Raw genomic sequence first — 17,207 nt, 5'->3', positions numbered from 1 at the left:
TTATATCAACTGCGCACATTTTCTTTAAACATTAATTATAAAAAAAATATACAGTTTAAAGAAAAACTGGAAATTTAGTTTCTTTCTATGGAATCGACGAAAAGAATAGAAAAAAAAATTCCTTTAAAAAATTGTTTGTTTTCAAGAAAATTAAGAATTAATTGCTTGCTTTGGAATTGAGCAATACTTTCATCTTTAAATTCAATTGTTCACTTAGTATAACCATAAAAATATTTAAAAATTAATAACAAAATGATTTTAAAATTGTTTAAAATTGAAAATACATTATTATTATTATTAATTTTATTAATTAAAATATTATTAAAATAAAATTAAAATAAAATATTAAAATAAAACCTAAAAAAATAATATTTTTTTTTATTTTGATAATATTATTGACTCACCACTTTCTTTTGTTTTTCAATCAGGTTGCAATAAAGTAAATTTGAGGCTATTTTATTAATTTAATTTTTATTAAAAACTGATTTAAATACGCAATAAAAAAGGAAATCCTTCTACTGAAATGTGTAAATGAATTTTCTTGATTTTTTTATGCAAAAACCTCATTTTCGATAAATTGGCGCTTGACCCCTTTTGTCATTCTACCCTTCATGTGTAGTTCAAGAAACAGACAACTTTTTTTTTTGTGTGCCTGTGAAATAGTCAGTACAAGTTGATAGATTAAAAAATGAATATTTTCTAACAGTTTCAAGCAAAAATCGTTACACGTACCATTAAAAGTTGAATTTTGATAATAATTGCAATTTTTGTCAATAAAAAACTATTTAGGCCATATAACCTAAGATTTAACAAAATCATTTTGCATAAATCTTTGTCATGGATGCAAATTGTTACGAATAAAATTGCTTATACTTTTACTAAGAAACATTTTAATTTATATTTATATTTTTAATTTAAAAATAAGAAAATCGGAAGATTGTTTAACTTTTAGTTTGATTGTACATTTTATTCTTCCTTAATGAATTTATTATTTTAATAAACCATAAATTGATTTTCTAAGTTTGTTATTTATGATTAATAACACAGGCACACACACAGTACGATATCTTTCTGGAAGCTTCCCGGAAAGATTAACGAGGCTCAAGTAGAAGTTTCCAGGAAGATTAGGATGTCCTTCTCACAAGAAGCTTCTATCGGAATCGTCATGGAAAACTTTATGGAAGCTTCCACCAGAATCTCCAGAGTAGCTTCCCTGGAGCTTCCGGCGGAAGATTCATTTTCATAATATTTTGAAAGGAACCAAATTTCTCCCTTTAACTATAATAATGTACAAAATTTTAAAAAGCACTTAAAAAAAATCTTTAAAAGTTTTTAAATGAATCTTCCTCCGAAAGCTACAAGGAAGCTTCATGGGGACTCCGGTGAAAGTTTCTTTGATGATTCCAGTGGAAGCTTCCTGTGAGGCGGACATCCTAATCTTCCTGGAAGCTTCCTAGAAGCTTCCATTTAAGCCTCGCCGATCTTTCCCGGAATCTTCAAGAAAACTTCCAGGAAGATATCGTGCTTTATGGGTAAAGTAAATAAATAAAATAAATTAATAAAGTAAACAAAAATATTTAAATAAATAGTCGTATAATAGCCATTTAAATTTCATTTTCATAAATATAATTATTTAAATAGGTTATATGAATACAAATCTGGAATTCCTAGCGGTATGCAGTAACATTTAAGAAATAAAAATGGAAGTAGCGGAGGAGGAGGTATAAAACTTCTATATATTTGTGTATTCTTTTATCCATAAACTCAGTTTAATTATGTAGAAACTTTTTCTTAGATGTCTGAAATTTAATCGGGGATTAATGATGTAGAAATGGAAGAGCAGTCATCATTATCTGTTTTATCGTTATCATCTTCACTTGAAGCTAATGAAAGTATTGTACCGTCGATGACATCACTGTTATCAGAACCATCATTACCTCTATCCTCTGCCCAAGATGGTTCAGCGCTGATTTCATTATTACCTCTCGAAGATAACAATGATAACATTAGTATTGATGACGAAATGTCATTCGTGTCATCAATTTCATCAATTCAGTTGGACGATATTGTTAATAATGATGATTTTCATGTAACAGTAGAATGGCTTAAGGAACCTATTTATAAAATGCCACCGTGAGTGGAGGAGATGCTTTGCATAGAATCTTAAAGTTTTATGTTGAAAATAAGATGACGAAAAAAGCTTTAAGTGATTTATTGGATACATTAGATTTCCTTCTGCCTGAAAATCATATTCTTTTAAAAACGAAGCATATGCTTTTAAAAGTTGTGGATAAATTGTTACCTCACTCTCAGGAAAGCGTCATCATTAAACATCAAATTTGTTCTCAGTGCTGTAATTATATAGGAGTGTGGTTGAAAGAACCTATAGAACTGAGATGTGGTCAATGTGACAGTGATGAACTTCAAAGTTTTTTTTGGAATACTCTTTAGAAGCAGTGTTAAAAGATGCATTTGAAATGAGACAGCTGTATAAATTGATCGATGAGTATCGTTTGGAATACACGGCAAAAGATCCTGAAAAATTATATGATCTAACGTCTGGATTAGAGTTTAAGAAATTTAAGGAGACTGATATTCCTGGAGACTATGATTTAGTACACTGATGGTGCCCAAAAAGCAAAGGATTCTTCAGGCAATCACTTATGGTCAATTTTTGGCCAGATTGTAAACATAGCTCCAAGGCATAGAAGAAGCTTTCAGTTTGTGTGCGGGTTATATTGCCATTCTCTTAGGGGTGATGAAATTACTCTTACTTCTGTGGTGTTTGAGCAAAAATCATGACAAAGATTATTATTTGAATCCAGAGAAAAGAGATAACATTGATAAAGATTTAAGAGAAATTTCACCCCCTGACAATATAACTCGAACGCCAGGAAAGCTTCACAGTTTAGAGCTTTCTTGCTCTATTACGGACCAGTGGTATTGAAGGGCAAATTAGGGTTAATTTATTATGAACATTTCTTACTTCTTGTAGGAGCTGTTCATATTCTTTGCAAAAATGAAATCAGTAACGAAGAACTTGACTTAGCTGAAACTTTAATGTTTCTTTTTGTTATAGATATGGAAAAGCTCTATGGCCGTAACAAATGTTTATATAACGTACACCAATTACTTCACGTTACTCACTTCGTAAGACTGTGGGGTCCTTTATGGGTTTGGTCGGCATTTTCTTCGGAAGACGGCAATGGCGAACTATTACGATTAGCTCACGGTACAAACAAAATCGACGTCGAACTTTTTAACACCATTAAAATTATACATGCGTATAAAGCAATTAGGTTCTTAATAAACATAGAAAGACCGCTAGAGCTCTACAGAACAGAACTTCTTGGACCGCCTATAAACGACTATACTCTGACGAATGACGATATAAGAACGTTACGCACAGTAATGGAACTGACTAATGAACAAATTGAAACAGATATTTTGATTTACAGTCGATGCAAAATTAATAATGACACGTATACTTCAGACTTATATTCTAGGCAAAAGCTGCGACTCAACTCTTGTGTTTGTTGGAATAAAAGAACCATGTTTGGTATGATAAAGTTTTTTATTCAAAATGATGCAACTGTCATATGTATTCTTCGACAACTCGTCGAATCATTTGACCAGCAGCTTCAAATTGAACAAAAACAAATAGGGCTAATAAATTTCACGCCAATTATTAAACCAGTGCGCGAAACATACTGCACACTTGCCATTCCTGTAGAAAAGGTAGAAAACAAGGTTATCCGTGTCAAGAATTATATTTGCTTTTTAGCAAATTATGTGGAAAGGAAATAATGAACGATTATTTCAAATTGTATATAAATTTTTCTTGCAAAGTATGAGTTTCCGGCATTTTCATAAATAGTTTGCGAGAAAACCTAAACTATGCTAACTTATTTATAAATAATCACAATTTATTAATATAAATAACATAAGTATTGCAAAGTATACCATTTCTAATAAATTGGTTAGCGTAATTATTTTTTGGATAGCACAACAAACTCGTTAGTTGCTGTAACTATGCGATAGATATGGCATCTTTTTAACTGAATCAGGTGACCCAATAGTTGGTTGATTAAATCAATTTATTGAATCATTATTATTATTTTTATTATTATTTTTACATTTAATAACTGCGCTCTGCTTGATGTACGTAGAATTAAAATCATTCATTATGTAACATTTTTTGCTCCAACGAGCGTTGCTGATTTTGTTGGTTACTTGCAGCACTTGTTCTATTGCGTTAGATTTATAAGTTGTTTGTTCTCGTTATTAAAAAGCATGAAATGTATTAAATATCTATTAACAATAATCAAATATAACTTATAATGAAAATTGTATTTTACATAATTTATTTCTTTTGGAAAACGTTTTATTGACCTCTCAAATAAGTTCGACTAGATATTAATTAATCTATCATAAATTCTATATTATATCCACCAGGAACATCATCGTCGACTAGTTTTCGTTATAGTAGCAACAGTTATTTTAAAATTATAAAAAAATCAGCAAAAAATAAAGTTGCGGAATTTTATTGAAAATTTTGTGCAATTCTGTATGGAATTCTTCCAAAAAAATTCACAAAATTACGAAAGGAGTCCTTTTAAAATTTTGCGGAATTCCGTATAGAATTTTTGCGGAATTCCGTATGGAATTTCCGTGTAGTGGTTTCCGTAGAATCGTTTCACCTGGGTTAACAACGCAATTATAAAAAATTTATTATTTTATCATAAAAGAATCTGGTATTTTATTGGAAATGGTAGATTCACAAGAAATTTTATTAATACAAAAAATATAAAAAGATAAAAAGAAAATAAAATATAATTATATAATATAATAATATACATGTATTGATTAATTACATGTTTTTCATTTTGGATAACACCAAACTTTACGTGAAAATATTCCCGGGAAATAACGTTTGCATTAATTGTATGGTTAAACTTTGAATTTAATTTATTAAATTGTACACAATTAAAAGTGTGTAAAATATATAAAAAAAGATTATATTAAATTGAAAATTTTTTATTTTTTAGACATCACTTGAAAAAATAAACAAATGTATAAATATAGGTATATATATATTTTTTTAATAATTGAATATTTAAATTAAATAGTAGAAAAATATATTTTGTAAAGTAATAAATTATCTTACTGAAGCAGATTATCCAAAGTTCTTAAAGAATTTTCTTTTTTGTCGATTTATAATAATTTTATTTTCAATTCCACTTTTGACAACATTTGACATGTTAATTGCATGTGTTGACGAAATTCAGTCATTCTTTAGTTTCGCACCAGAAAACTAAACAGAAAATTTTTATCATTGACATTTTCTTTCTGTAAGCAATGCACTTTTCACTAAATGACATACATAAACTGAATTTGGTTGTTAAAAACAAATGCAATTAACATGTCAAATATTGTCAAAAGTGAAATAGAGAATAAAATGTCAAATTACTTTTTATTTATTTTAAATGAAAGTTTCATATTGATCTACAATTTTTAGAAAAAGTTATGAATACTTTAAAAGTAAAGTTAACAGTACATTCGATAAATTTAATTTAATTTAAATGTTTATATTCAGCAATGAAAAAATTGTAAAATAAATCGATACAGGAATTTTGAAAATTATTATAAATCGACAAAAAGAAAATTCTTTAAGATCTTTGGATAATCTGATTCATTAAGATAATTTATTATTTTATATAATATATTTTTTACTATTTAATTTAAATATTCAATTATTATATATTTATACATATGTTTATTTTTTAAACTCATATTTAAAGAAATAAAAAATTTTGGGTTTAATATAAGCTTTTTATATATATTTTCCACAGTTTTAATTGAGTAAAAATTAAAAAAATTAAATTTAAAGTTTAACAATAGAGTTTGGTGTTAGCCAAAATGAAAAACATTCAATTAATCAACACATGAATATTATTATATTATATAAATATATTTCATTTTCTCATTGTCTTTTTATATTTTTTGTATTAATAAAATTTCTTGTGAATCTACCATTTCCAATAAAATACCAGATTCTTTTATGATAAAATAATAAATTTTTTATAATTGCGTTGTTAAGAGTTTCAAAATTAGAAAAAAATTGTACAAAATATAATATAAATGATATATTATATGATAGATTCTTTTTCAATCGCCCCAGCCCAAAAAGTCAATGTTCTGGGATTGGCTTCATACTTTGGTAAATTGTTCTCCTATATGATAGTAATAAATCCCTAAAATATAAACTCATTAAAAAAATATTTGTAGAAAGTAGAGGGGGTTGAAGTTTTGAAGTTAAGGGTAACATTGTCATTTTCAAATCCGTATAACTATGACAAAAGTTAATGGATTTTAATTTATCTATAATGAATTTTAATGCATTTTTCACGTACTTTTCAAAAATGTATACAAAATTAAAAAAAAATTTTTTGACCCCTTTTTTCAAAATCAACCCTTATTTTTCGATTTTCACCCCTTCGAGAATTTTTTTTTATTTTCATTGGAAAGCTGAGGTTTTTTCTCATGAGCTATGTAAATATGAAAGTGGGACAACAATAATTTTGTGAGAAACATAATATTAAATTAGGCGGTGCCTACCTAAATCCTCAAAGATGATCTCCAGGTATACCCCTTATCGGCACCGCCTAATTTAATATTATGTTTCTCACAAAATTATTGATGTCCCATTTTCATATTTGCATAGCTCATGGGAAAAAACCTCAGCTTTCCAATGAAAATAAAAAAAAATTCCCGAAGGGGTGAAAATCGAAAAATAAGGGTTGATTTTGAAAAAAGGGGTCAAAAAATTTTTTTTTAATTTTGTATACATTTTTGAAAAGTACGTGAAAAATGCATTAAAATTCATTATAGATAAATTAAAATCCATAAACTTTTGTCATAGTTATACGGATTTAAAAATGACAATGTTACCCTTAACGTCAAAACTTCAACCCCCTCTACTTTCTACAAATATTTTTTTAATGAGTTTATATTTTAGGGATTTATTACTATCATATAGGAGAACAATTTACCAAAGTATGAAGCCAATCCCAGAACATTGACTTTTTGGGCTGGGGCGATTGAAAAAGAATCTCTCATATATTTATTTTATTTATTATTATTTATTTTTATTATATATAATATTTTTGAGGTCTAAAGATCGTGAAAAGAAATGCCAGGCTTTGCCCAGCCTTTATTCACTCTTAATTTGTGAATAAAAAATTACAAAGGTCGGTAGCCATGATTTTAAAGGTGTGAAAACGGTGAAAAGAAACGCCAGTCTTTGCCCAGCTTTGGTGCACTCTCAATTTTTCAGATAAAAAATTTCAAAGTTCGAATGCCACGGTTTTTGAGGTCTAAAGACCGTGAAAAGAAATGCCAGGCTTTGCCCAGCCTTAATTCACTCTCAATTTTTCAGTTAAAAAATTTCAAAGTTCGAATGCCACGGTTTTTAAGGTCTAAAAACCGTGAAAAGAAATGCCAGGGTTAATCTATTTTTACGCATATCACTTGGAAAATCGAATTAGACAACTTATAAAAGCAAAAATGGGTGACAAAAAATTTTAAGAAATTGTGATTGATTGTTATTTTTTATCAGAAATAAAAAGGATTTTTTTAAAAAATATGATTTTAAATTACACCAGCCCACAAAAAATATTTCGATTGTCAGGACTGCCATGTAGTAGGTTCTCTTCCTTAATATGTATGTAAAGAAAAAAACGTAGTACAGCCACAAAGTAATAACATAAAAATTGGATATATAAAAAAATAAAAATTGCGGACATATAATGGTGGATTTTTTCAAAATATTTCGGATTTCCTTGAAACTTGATACTCGGGGGTTTTTATAATTTTTATAATTTATCTCGTATACCTTAAGTTTGACAAAACAATGGACATCATTTTTTAATTTAGCTGCCAAAGGACATATCATATGCATAATAATGTAGGAAAATAATATAAATCCAGGAAAAACAAATATAATATTGAAATAAATATAAAGTATTAGTTTAAACATATTGAAAAAGCTAGTCGCTTTTCACTTTTGAGGGTATTAACGGAAACTCGATCCTTTTCGCAGGTAAATTTCCCAGTTCCATTTCAGTACCAAAATGCACCAAATTAGTACTGAGTTGGTACTGAGCCTTCAGTTCCAATTTTCCAGTACCAATCCAGTACCACCCTTCCGGCAGGGAAATAATGGTGGATCCAATATGGCGGACAAAAAAAATTTTGAAATGAATGAAATCAATTAACACTTGTTACTCAGTGGAGGGTTTTCAAGTTCACTGAATACGAATCTGATGTTACATTTAAAAAATTCAAAATGGCGCACACAATACTGCTTACGATAAAATTATTTTGAAAATTTTTGGTTCTTGTTACCCATATATACAGAGGTAACTACCTCTCTTCATACATAAAACACTAGCTAAACATATTTCGTTTCGCTCTTGCAGTAAAAATCAATAGAAATTAATAGAAATATGCAAGATTCAACAACGTCCAAGCAATTTCACCCTTTCATGGTGGTGGACTACCACTTTTCACCAATGGATAATATTTTATTGTTTTTATTTAATTATATATTTGATAATTTAATTATAATAGATAATATAATGAAATGAGTAATTTTAGGGTTCCGTTCACGCACTGAACCGAAACGGAACCCTTATGGTTTCACTCATGTCCGTCCACAAAATCCTGTCCCCCCTCTAAAATCTAGCCATTTTAACCGATTGGGCTCAAACTTAGAACCCTTCCGAAAGAGTGGTACTGGAATGGTACTGAATTGGACTTGGCTTGAGTTCCACTACAGTACCACTACCTGATAACCCATAAGAAGACATTTTTAAAGTACTTTAACAATAGTTTTAAAGGTATATAAGATCAACAAACCGTCTCTCACGATATACGTGTAAAACAGCAAAAAAAAACATAATAGTTTGTAGAAAATTTCTGTTAAGTTTGAAAATTATATTGCAATCCCTCCTTGAACAATAGACCCCTAGGTCCTTTGTTGAAGGATTAAAATTTTAACCCGAGTTTTATTGCTTAAAAAATTTGTAATTTTAATAACTCAACTTTAAAAAATATATATTCAGATTCGTTAATATTTCCAGATTATGAATATCTAAAATTTATCGTAAAATAATTACATTTAAAAAAGTTATAATTTATCTCGTATACCTTAAGTTTGATAAAAAAATGGACATCATTTTTGAATTTTGCTGACAAAGGAAATATCATATGCATAATAATGTATGAAAATAATATAAATCCATGAAAAACAAATATAATATTGAAATAAATATAAAGTTTTAGTTTAAACATATTGAAAAAGCTAGTTGCTTTTCACTTTTATGAGGGTATTAACGGTAACTCGACCCTTTTCGCAGGTAAATTTCCCAGTTCCATTTCAGTACCAAAATGCACCAAATTAGTACTGAGTTGGTACTGAGATCTCAGTTCCAATTTCCCAGTACCAATCCAGTACCACCCTTCCGGTAGGGAATACATACGTATTTTTGCGAGTAGATTAAAGGAAAATTATACCGAACCCGATTGGAATTGAATTTAATATAGTTATAGTACAAAAACTCGAAATTTCGGGAAAAAGTGTGTGTCCCCCTTAACTTTCACAGTTTTGGAGCTACGATGCTCAATGTTTAGTGTGAAACTTTCTTAACAATTAAATTTATATGTTTAGGAATGTTTCGCATTAAACATTTATTCAAGTGGGACATTTAAATCTTTACACAATTTTCCCTACGCATTGCAATTAAACATTCCAAACATTTGCAATATATCTTTAGGAAAGTTTCAGTGCTGTGGGGGATATATTATAATATGCTCCTGGTAGCATTTCAAGGATTTCAACTAGAACCTTCTCCAATTACGAAATAAGAAATTGCGTTAAAAGATTCATTTCAAAACGTATTGCTTGATACTATGGTTGAATTGAATGTTATAGAAATTTCGAAGAAGATACATTAGACTTTTAAGAACCTTGCAAAAATATTCAAGTGGAAACTGTTGAAGATGACTTTGATGTGTTTAACAACAAGACATATGCACAACTGACACAGAAGATTTATCTTATGATTATAAACGAAATGCTGTGGATTTCTGGAAAAGTGGAAAATCAGGAAATCGGCCCTTGGATTCTGTACAACTTCATTTTCATAAGGTTAAGTCAATTACACAGTTAAAGCGATGGGCGCACACGTTAAATAAAGGAAAAGTATCAAGAATATGTGAATTCGTTTTACTTAATTTTAAAGCAGCTGTTGATGCCGGTGATATTATTTACGACAAAGATTTACAAAACTAGGCAGAAATGGATGTGTAACTTCAAAAAGGCACACATAATTATTGTCACAAAAAGTAACAAAGAAAACTCTTTACGATTCCACATCTATAAATCTCAAGGCAAATCAATTTGTTAATGAAATTAAGCAAATAATTAAAAAAAGAATATAGAATCTATATACAATTCCGAAAAAAGTTATTTTCAATTAAAAATGCATTCTGGACGAACGTTAGCAGTTGAAGGGAACAACAAGTTCAATTTGTTTGTTTATTATATTGAATTCTATTTATAAAAAATTGAGGGGTTTTTCACTCTAGAATACTTGCGAGTACGTTATTTGATTTCATGAAGATTCTGGATAAATGGAAGTGACTTCACTGTCCACAATAACTTAAATGCAGTGTTTCACGATATTTCATTTTATTCTAGCAACTGTGAAATAGCTCGATGAATTCTAAAAGTAAGTCGACGTTTATGCAGTATTTCAACTTGTATTTGCGCGGACTCTCTCTAAACAGCACGCTACTCCCTGATACTCTTATGTATTCCCGTCGATTCTCACATTCTGTTCGCTGTAGATTGCACAGAATTGAAGCAACATTTAATCATTTCTTGCAGCTGAAGCAACTTGTTAAGCATAAATCGAGTAAATAGTAATGAATATATTGATATATAATATAATTATATATTTAATTATAATTAATAATTGATAATTGTTAATAACACAGCCACACACAAAATAAGTTATGATCTGAGGATCTGACTATGTATACTTTATGTTTTTTCGGTCGCTAAATCCGAATCCGAGGTCCATTTAACCCCATGAAATCGGGGTTTTAACATAACCCCAAAAAACCAAAATGGCGGACACGTTTTTGAAAAGTTCATCGGATTCGCTTGAAACTCGTTACTGGGGGTTTTTGGAGTCTCTGATTACGAATCTGAAGTCAGATTTCAAATATTCAAACTGGCACATCCAATATAGCAGAAACATTTTCACGGGAAATTAATCTTTGTCATACTAAAAATCAGAATACACCTAATATTATTTGATATACTCATGTTATTACAGATATCATAATATTATAAACGTTTTATTGAATTAAAATAAATTGAAGACAAAAATTGCAATTTTATCTTTTACATTAAAATATAATAATTGAGGAATTTTTTCAAACTTTTTGTTTGAAAACTTTGTTGTATAAAAACAGAAATTAAGTTTTACTATACAATAATTATTCTGAAGTTATAATTTGTTCCTCACAAAATTTTCTAATAAAAAATTACATTTTTCAGTTATTTATTTATAATTATTTATATTTCATATAAACACATACATATAAACACGTGCTCGTATTGCGCGAACTCGTATGCGCAGATGACCAACGACCGTTCGAGACTCCCAGGTATTCCCGATATTCTTGAAAATTCTTGGCGGTTCTCATAGTATTCGTACGCTATACTGCACTATTCCTTCGTTACTCTTAACATTCCCTCGGATTCTCTTGTTATTTCACCTGATTTGTTAATTCTAGATTGTGTAAATCAATACTCCTTAAATTTTTTGATTGAAATATTATTCGTGATTTACTCTTCATTCTTCGTTTGTTCGACAAATAATTCTGAAAATATTCTTAGCACTAAAATCGTTATATTCTAGAGTGAAAAATCCCTCGTAAAAAATCCCTCGTAAAAAATTTAGGGGTATTCTTCATTATTTCAGATCATTTCAAAATATGGTTAAAGGAAGTGTATTTTATTAATGTTAATTCTTCCAATGTTTTGTTAATTGAATCATGAAAGGGTCATTAACATTGCTTCAGGATATGGAAAAGCTACGTAAGACATTTCTTCTACAGCGTAATATTTATGAACGAGGATTTAAATTGACATTTACGTTATCATATTATTAACTTACTATCTTCAGTTAATAACCACTTGTCATCTTCTGGGTATATGGGTGATTCTCCGCGTAGCGCACAACTTAAGGGGGGTATGGTTAATTCAGTGTAAAAAGGCACTTTTTTACTAATTTTTTTCGGTGATATAAAGTGTGTTACTTTATTAACTTAATTTCCACATATTAATACAATATTTGAAGTATATTTTCCTAAATTCTTATTGAAAAATATTGCAAATTGAACGAGTGACAGTAAATCTCTTCAGGCGCCTCATAAAAAAATGGATTTGCGGTGTTCAACGTAACTCGCAACAGAATCATCTAAATAAAAAAAAATTTTTTTTGTTAAAGGAGATGTTTTTCGAGGTAACTACGAGAAGCTTTTTTTTTATTTTTCACAGCACTTGAATCCCAAAAACTCGATTTTCGCTGAAAAAATCGATCTATTCTTTGCTGTATAATTAATAATTATTAAAAAAAGCTCTTGTAGTTACCTGGGGAATTTAGTCGAGATGAACTGTGCCAAATTTCAGAACGATTAGTTCAGTAGATTTTGAGATATCGTGAACACGGACTTCAAAAATGTCATTTCGAGAAAAACGCAATTTTAAATTTTGACAATTTTTGAAATCTGACTTCAGATTCGTAATTAGTGAACCCAAAACTTATACATACACATCAACGACATCAGAAAACATTCAGAAACGCCCGCAAAAGGTTAAACACAAACTAAATTCAAAATATACGAAAACACAGCCCGCGGAACAAACGACACTTGAATGCTCAAATGCTCATAACTTTGTCAATTTTGCTCCGATCGGCTTGAAATTTTTACCCGATATTCTTGAAATATTATACATTCATTTAAAAAAATGCAAAAAAAATTAAATACCATACCCCCCCTTAATGTTCCTCGTATTTTTTAAAAACTCAATTGCACATATTGCAATAAAAACAACGGAAAAAACTAATTTCTATGTTTACAAACAAAAGCCCACATTCATTTTTATTTAAAAGTTTATAATTTAGCTTAAAAAGATGTTTTAAGGTGCCAAAACGTCATGGTATGACCTGTCCCCAGTACCACTTTTATATGTAAAAAAATGTTTTTTTTAGTAAAATATAATAATCAATATAAAAACTATTGATAGTTTCGTATTGTTTATGTTAGTAGAATTGTGAAAAAAAATTTATTTTATTTCATTTTTTTGGTGTTAATTCTTGTCCCTCGTTTTTGCGTCATGGTATAGCCTTTTTATAAAATAGCATTTTTTACATAAAAATAAAATCGAAACTTCACTCAACAATAGTTAAAAGCAACAATAAGCTCTCCTAAGTGAATTACTAAGAGGGAAACTGCTTTCAGAATTAACTTTTTTGTTTTTCACACATCGAAAGTATCAAATGTGCATAGGGAATCACAGAATCGTCATGGTATAGCCTTCAAATATTTCTCAATAATATTAATAATTATTTATATTTCATGTCAACTGAAGTGTAGTAGTATTAGTTCAGTGAATATAAATAACATGCATATGAAAAAGATTGAAAATCGATAATAAATTGTTAAAAAATTCAGTTTTTCTTGTGCGTCATAGTATGGCCTCATCGTCATGGTAAGGCTTTTTCTCCATTGAACGGCGTGTATCATTGAAGTGTCTACAAGTGCACATAGAAAGTGAAGCAAAACAGTTTGTTTTAAACATTAAACTTTATGTAAGTAATAAATAACACAGCCACACAAAAAAAAAAGTACCCGGGCCGGGGAATGAGACCACCATTTCTTGATGTATTTTGATGCGCTGAACCCGAATCTGAAGTCCGTTTAGCTCCACCACGTCAGGATTTTGACATAACCTCAAAAAACATAGCTGATTTTATATGACAGGAGAAATTTTTTAAATAATGGCAGATTTGCTTAAATCTTGTTACTCGGGGGTTTTTGGGGTCGCTGATTACGAATTTAACGTCAGATTTAATAAATTCAAAATGGCGGATCCAATATGGCGGACGAATTTTTAAAAAGTAGTTGGATTTTTACGAAAATTGGTATCTAGGGGTTTTGGGAGTCGCTGATTACAAATTTATCGTCAGATTATTCAAATTCAAAATGGCGGATCCAATATGGCGGACGAGTTTTTAAAAAATAGTTGAATTTTTATGTAACTTGGCCGATACTGGGGTTCCGAGTCCCTGCATCGTAATACGTTTCCTACGTGTGTCTGCCATGACGGCATCAAAGCCATTATCCAGGGACTTAGCCGGATAGCGGACAAACTCCGTTGTCCACCGTCACCGCGTGGAGGTACCCTGGATGCAGACACATGTAGAAACATAAAGATATTTGACCACCGTACTATATCTGCCATTTTACATTTGAATAATCTGACGTTAAATTCGTAATCAGCGACTCCAAAAAACCCCATGATACCAATTTTTGTAAAAATCCAACTACTTTTTAAAAATTTGTCCGCCATATTGGATCCGCCATTTTGAATTTGAATAATCTGACGATAAATTTGTAATCAGCGACTCCCAAAACCCCTAGATACCAATTTTCGTAAAAATCCAACTACTTTTTAAAAATTCGTCCGCCATATTGGATCCGCCATTTTGAATTTATTAAATCTGACGTTAAATTCGTAATCAGCGACCCCAAAAACCCCCGAGTAACAAGATTCAAGCAAATCTGCCATTATTTAAAAAATTTCTCCTGTCATATAAAATCAGCTATGTTTTTTGAGGTTATGTCAAAATCCTGACGTGGTGGAGCTAAACGGACTTCAGATTCGTGTTCAGCGCATCAAAATACATCAAGAAATGATGGTCTCATTTCCCGGCCCGGGTACTTTTTTTTTGTGTGGCTGTGTAATTACATAAATGTCCATAAATTACCGCATAAATCCATAAATTACCACAAAACCATTACGATAAAAAAATATTTTTAAAGTTTCAGACACCAAATCATGCGCTACGCGGAGAATCACCCATATAAATTTATTTAAATATTCTTGGTTTAAGAACGGTTATACATTAATTAAACTACTTGACTTTACGCACCTCATTGAATTCGTCTTTAGAGATGATAGCAATGACATTGCTATAACATTGTTCGGTTGTATTACTTTATGCTAAAATAGTTATTTTCGTATCAAGGGCGCAAAATAGGTGATTGTGGCGAAGGTGAGATTAGAGAAACCAAGGGGACCCGAAGCGCCCGAGGCGAAGCCGAGGGTGCGTAGGGTCGCCGAGGTTTCTTCATAATCTCGCCTGAGACACTATCACCTTTTGCGCCCGTGCTGCGAACAACATTTTTTGTCCTGTCTGCATGGAAAGTGTATTATTGAGTGCATGCAAGTCCGCTTGTTTCAATGTTCCATCAGGGTTGGGAAGATAATATACTTAAGGTAAATTACATGTAGTTGTTTACGTATACTATGTATGTTTATTATGTCACAAAAAATGAAAACAATACATTTTTTAATGGTGCGGGCGCGAATGTATTTTGCGCCCGCTTCTATGACGTCAGCGGGCGCGAATGTACTTTGCGCCCGCATCTATGACGTCAGCGGGCGCGAATGTACTTTGCGCCCGCTCACCCCATCTCTGGGCGGGAATCACTTACTTTGCGACCGCCTCAAGTGCACGAAATAACACACTTTCCGTGCAAGTAGGACAAAAAGGTAAATTTCTTTTGGTTTTTTTCAAAAACTCCTAAAAACAAGATGTAAATTCAGATGTTCATTACATGAACATTTTGCTTCCTCTTTACGATCAGCAAAAAAATTTGCTTCCTCGTGGAGAAAGCATTAACATTAAAATAAACATACATTAATAATATAATAATATAAACATTTGAGTTAAATTTAAATATATAACCCTAAATTTTTCTATTTAAAAATTTTTTCGATTAAAAAAAAATTTTGAAAAAAAGACGATAAAATTTTTTTTTTGGTATTTTTTAAAATCCTTTAATCAGTTTTCAGATATTAATATGATAAATAAGCCTACCAAATTTTATCAAATTCATTAAAACCTGTTAAAGTTATCTTCTAAACAAAAAAGGGATCCACACATATACATACATACATCCGGACAATTGATCAGGATCTCATATAACATGTTTCAATATAGAGAAAAATTTGTTTCCGCCACTTTGAAAATTTTTATAAACGTAAGGACTACAAAGCTTCCTTCACGAGGAAGCAATAGAACTCAATCAAATGTTAGTTATAACTCCAAACAAAAGAAAAAATTGTTCAAGTACGAGTTACACTCGCTTACCTAGGGTTTCGTTCACGATTATTTAAAATAAATATTTAAATATAATATTTTAAAGGGGTTGGCTATTTTTTTCGTGAAATCTCCACGTGAAATTAAATATGTGTACCAAGTTTCAGTTTCTTAGATCCAAAACTGTAAAAGTTAAGAAGGGGGGAACACGCTTTTTTCACAAATTTCGAGTTTTTTGAATATAACTATATTCAATTCAATTCCAATCGGGTTCTGTATAAATTTCCTTTAATCTACTTGCAAAATTACGTATGTATACCAAATTTGAACATCCTAGCTCCAAAACTTTAAAAGTGAATGGGAGACACGCTATTTTCCAAAATTTCAAGTTTTTGTACTATAGTTATATTAAAATCGATTTCAATCGGGTTCGCTATAATTTTTCTTTAATCTACTCGCAAAAATACGTATGTATACCAAATTTGAGCATTGTAGCTCCAAAACTGTGAATGTTAAGGGGGGGGACACTTTTTACCGAAATTTCGAGTTTTTGTACTATAATTATATTAAATTCATTTCCAATCCGGTTCGGTATAATTTTACTTTAATCTACTCGCAAAAATACTTATGTATACTATGGCTGTTGAAATGGCTGGATTTTAGAGGGGGGACAGGATTTTGTGAACGGACATGAGTGAAACCATAAGGGTTCCGTTTCGGTTCAGTGCGTGAACGGAACCC

The sequence above is a fragment of the Leptopilina boulardi genome, unplaced genomic scaffold (genome assembly GCF_019393585.1).
Source record: "Leptopilina boulardi isolate dan_hultmark-lab unplaced genomic scaffold, ZJU_Lbou_2.1 LbouV2_262, whole genome shotgun sequence".
NCBI lineage: Eukaryota > Metazoa > Arthropoda > Insecta > Hymenoptera > Figitidae > Leptopilina > Leptopilina boulardi.
Note: the sequence above shows the minus strand (reverse complement) of the source record.